This window comes from Patagioenas fasciata, chromosome 15 (genome assembly GCF_037038585.1).
Source record: "Patagioenas fasciata isolate bPatFas1 chromosome 15, bPatFas1.hap1, whole genome shotgun sequence".
Lineage (NCBI taxonomy): Eukaryota > Metazoa > Chordata > Aves > Columbiformes > Columbidae > Patagioenas > Patagioenas fasciata.
The window spans coordinates 15,018,611-15,023,793 of NC_092534.1; positions in this window are offsets into that span (position 1 = coordinate 15,018,611).

Sequence of the window (5,183 nt, forward strand, 5' to 3'; positions counted from 1 at the left end):
TTGTTGGTGCATTTCTGCTGCTCTTGCTGTATCCGCATTGCTCCTCTGGCCTCTGCCGCGTGTTCTGTTGTTTTTACTTTGCACCAAGGTTGGCTCTTTTGCAGAGCTGAGAGTGAGGAGACAACTCTTAAACGTGTAGGGTGTGACATTTCTTCTTCTGCACACATTCCAGATTGTCCTATCAGGATTGCAGTGTTCTTGAGCCAAGCCTAGTGGAACTGACAGAGGTGATGGGCTTTAGCTTTCAGTCTTTGTTTCTTCATTTTATTCAAAAGAGAGATCCTGTCAAGTGGTTCTGTAACTGAAAGCCATGCCGCTGCCTCAGACATATCTGGCGTTGTGCTGAGTACAGCAAGTTTCATTTATGCCTTTTCATCTATTGTTGTGCTTCGTGCTGGTGGCAACAGTCGTGCTGACCCATCACCAAATCACTGAAATTCGGACAAAAGACTCGAAAGAAGTCATTGCGGTGACTGTTCACACCTAAATATGTTATCGATGGATGCTTCTCAGAAACGTGTTGCAGGAGGGCTGCAGAACAGATAACCCGTGTTTGAACTCGCCAAGGCCACAGAGCTCTCCCTGTCTGGGGTTTGGTGGTGCTGTAGATGTGCAAAGGATGGGGTGACACTGCTCTGCTGTCACCTGTGGGGAGAATGGGAGTCTACAGTTTGCTTTCAGTTGAAGTGTAACCTCTTGCCTGGGTTATTGTGGCTGTTGGTGAAGCTCTGATGGAAGGAACTGGGATGTATGTATGCGTTGCTTTCCAGGTCTGCTGAAAAAGCCTTTAGGGACTCCCAGGAAGAACAAGCCTTGTGCTGCTTTATGTACACAGAAGATCCTGCAAACTGCTGTGAAGACGTGGGAATCCTGTAGCCATCTTTCCATCAAGCAGAGTCCTTGTTATAGGACTAAAACAACTATAGGAGTACAAGGTGAAACAATCTATGTTTGGCAAATATATTATCTGAATTTCACTTTTTTGTTCTTCTCTGCTCTGTTGACATATGCTCTGAATTTCTCTGCAGAAACTTCAGTTTGAAATCTTCCACTGGAGGTAAGCCATGCAGCTTGAACGGAAAAGGTTTATGTGATTTCTTGGAGCAGACTGGTCTTGAATTCAGTTGAAAGCAATTAAGCATTCACACTAGTTGTATTAAGCCATACTTTGGCTTCATCTGAAGTCAGAGTGCCCTTGACTCTCACAAGATTTGCAGCGTCTGTTTCTGGTAGGTTTGTTAGCGAACTAATTGCCTTCCCCGCTTGAACTTCTAAGGGAAAAAGAAATTTTATTCGTTCTATGGACATCATTAAGACCTGCAAAGAGCAAAATATCTATATTGGACTCTAGGTTATGAGGGGAGGATTTTCAGGCGTGGCGGGCAGGCTGGTGCTGCATCGGTTCCTCTGACGTTTCCTTCAAACATCTGCTGATGTGGTTCCTTGCCTGGTAGAGACAGCACTGACATCAGTTTCTGAATCTTTGCCCTGTTTTCAGATGTGTGTAAGGCACATCGGCTCCTGCTTATACGTGGCCTTTAGCACTGATTCTGTCCTCGCTGTGCTCAAAGGAACAGCCTTGACTGGCGAGTGTTGCTACGTTCTTATTAACTATACCCTGTTGTAATCTACTGATTAAGTTGTACCCTGCTCCTCTTGCCCCTGCCACTGCTTGGCTGCCCTCATTACCTTTTTCAGATCTGAGAGTGTATACATTATTTTCTGGTCTGCAGGAAAGTGTTCTTGTTCCCCTCACTGAAGCTGGGTATAAACAATATCCCCTCTCAAGATGTTGCTCAGACTATAGCAGCTCCCATTCTGTTTGGCAGGGTTTTTACCAGCGTGCCTCAAATATGCTTTGCGTTGGGTGTCGCATAAGTCCCTTTAGGGCTTCTCTTGGTAGTATGAACAGATGTGTCCTTAAATCTTGGTGCTCAAAATGGTCTGGGAAGAACCAAAAGGGACATCGTGCCTGTTTGTAAAGGGCTGTCTGACCTCCCTGTGCTGTCAGCCAGATAACGTCACGCCTGGATCTCGTTCCTCGGTCCATCGGCTCTGCAGAGATGAGGCTCTTTGGTAACGTAGCAGAGCTTGAGAGTCTTTCCTGTAACATGAATTTAGAATGGAAATGCTGTCAAATCCATCATTTGATTACAGTGCTGCTGTAAAAAAAAAGGCTATGTTTAAATGGCCTCTAGTTATATGCACAGAAAATAAGAATAGCTTTTAATAAACAGGGGATGGACCATGAATGCCTGTAGTACCAGTTATAATGTTCTGCACAAACATTACTTAGCATTGTCATTATCCAGCAATAATCCTTATTTGTATCTTACACAAATTGTGGCAGAACCTTCTATTTATCTAACCTGGACTTTTTTTCTGAACAGGCCCTCTATAATTTGCACACAGAATTGGCAGTCTTCTTCCATCTCTCAGCAGATATCTAATAGCCACATACTGCATTTCTATGCTAGTAAACCTTCATTATTATACAAAATGTACCAGAATGTTATGAAGAGGTATCTTAAATAATTAAACAGTAACTATGAGTAACAAAACAAACGAACAAAGTGCAATTTGAGCTGTGTTATTCTTTCCTTTTTGTATTCACTTATTTGCTAATTTGCTGAACTCACTGAACTGCAATGGCTCTTGCTGTGATTAGAGAGTTTGTGCCGAGTTCCTTTGTAATTGTTTCTTTGCAATTAACTAAATAATAGAATGTTCTGTGTGTTGCTCTCTGGGGAAAGGAAAGGAGCAGGCAGGTGCTTTTGCAATAGGATTTCCACCTCTTCCACCCATTTCCCTGGAACTCACCAAGACCAGTAGAACATGAGAGAGTATTGCCTCAGGATCCAAAATGCCAGAATTAACCTTTTCTTATGATTTCTTTGCCTTTGCTTAAACCTTTTTATGCTGACCCTAGATGTGGCTATTCAACGAGCGGGCAGTGGCATCTGGGGGAGGCTGGAGAGTAGCCCTGGCTTCATTATTTCCATTGACGTTCAGCTGAAGATTACAGAGGCAGCCCTGGGAGAAGAGGAAGGGGAATGTTCAGAGGCCCAGCCTGGCTGGGCGGGAAGGCAGCACAGCCCCAAGAGCAGAGCTGATGGAGCGGCAGAGGCGAGCGATGCCCAACGGCGGCGGGGTGACCTCCCTTTGACCACCTGTAATTTACTCCTTTGTCTCAAGAGGGTAACTCATCCATCTGCTGGCACTTTAAGTTAAAACTCTCCTCTTTTTTTTTTTTTCCTTTTTCTTTTTTTTAAGCTGTATTGTTGGCTGAAACCTTTCATAACGCACATTAGGTCTGACAGTCGGGGGAAGAAGACTCCTCGCTTCACAGTATATTAAAAGCTGGATTATTTCATTTCATAGTGAATAAAAACCAGCCAGGGGTATGGGATTGCTGCTCTAAGAGGTGTTCTCATTGCAGAAACCATGTCAGCAGTAGGGATGTCTGGAGACAGAGAGAAGCTTGCAAAGAGTGAAAAATGGTGCATTTCTATGAGTTCTTTTGCAGACTGTCCGGTGGTCTCAGGGGGAGAGGGGACAGCACTGGCTGCTTTATTTTGGAGGTTTAAACTAGTCTTACCTTTGCTGTCTTTAATTTGAAACATCTCTCGTTTGCCTGTTTTGTCCAGTGATTCTTTAGCAAAGCCAAAGTCAAAGCAAGTCAGTGAACACTAATATGGCTCTCAGGGTTACTTTTTAGCAGGGTAACCAGCTAACAGGCTGACATTTGCAGTTTGCTTTGGTTATCGTAGAACTGCTTTCCATGCAAGGGTGATTTACTGTTAGTTTTTATTCCTGGGATGTCACAGCAGTGGTGTGTTTGTTCATTTTGCTTTGGCAAAACAGAGAGTACCTATTTGTGTGTGGAGGGAAAGAAGCTGCTGTAATCTAAACATGAGAGCCTTGAGAACTGTCTTGTTGTCATGTAATCAAGAATTACCTGAATAGGATCAAATGAGAGGTGCTAGACATCTAAGAAATGCAAACACTGCTTCCTGATGTGGTACAACAGGCTGAAGTGCCCTACCATGGAAAATACGGCTAGTGCTACATCCTGCGGTTTGTCTCTTATTCCTAGTTTGCTGTATTAATTTTACTCTTCATTTTCGTATTTTCCCACATCACTATGAATAAATGCAGGGGGGAAATTAAAACTGTTGATGCCTCTGTTTCTCTGTAATCCCAAATCCTCATTCTGCTGTAATTTAATCCATTTGTCTCTGCAGCACATGGCTGTGAGAGGACCATGCACCCCAGTGCTGAGCCTGCTCCTCTCCCACTTACCCCCATCACGGTGCCTCAAACCACCACCCCGGTGCTTACACCCCCATTTAATAGCATCCAGATATTTCTGCCATTTGTTCCAAAACGTTTTGCTCAGTTTGATTTACATCAACGCTGTCAAACAAGATCTCGGCGTGGAGTGCTTGCTGCATCTGCTTCTATTCTGTGTCCATCATTTTGCTGACAAAGGTACTTGGATTTGCAGCCTGGTGGGGTTTTTCTGTCTCTGCAGAGGCCCATGGCAGCAGTAACATCTGCAGGGCAGATTCCAGCCTTGAGCGTTTTAGTGCCGAATTGCATAAACTCTGTGGTATAAGTGGCTTGTGCAGAGAGATCTCTTGCCCCCAGCGAGGTCTCTCAGCTCCTCATCTTTGGGTTGTTTGAACTGGAGGTGAAGTGTGTTGGATCATTGGGCTTCAAAAGAAAGCAAAATTGGCTGCTGTTCTGCTGCTCTCCTGCAGAAAAATAGGAACTTCGCTTGGAGAAGGCTGGAGGGAGTTGAGGTCTTATATCTTGTGCGCTTGTACATCTTGTACTTGTTCACATACTCTGTGGCTGTGGGCTCTCTGACGTGTGTCTTAATGCTATTTGTGAACGATAAGATTTCCTTTTAGCTATGTTGATAATACTCAAGTGAAAATCCTGTCCTAGTCAAAAGCTATTAAGGTTGATGTTATATTTCAGAACATCAGCAGAAATATGTTTATTTGGTCCTAATGCGTTAAATAGTCAATTTTATCATTTTTTTCTCTCTTTATTTATAAAATGCATTAGTGAGGACAGTGTAAAGTCCTATGTCTGTATACTGTCTAGTGACCTGCTATCCAGACTATTTATGTACTTACTGGTTTCTGAGATGTCATCCCAAGAGAGTATGGTCA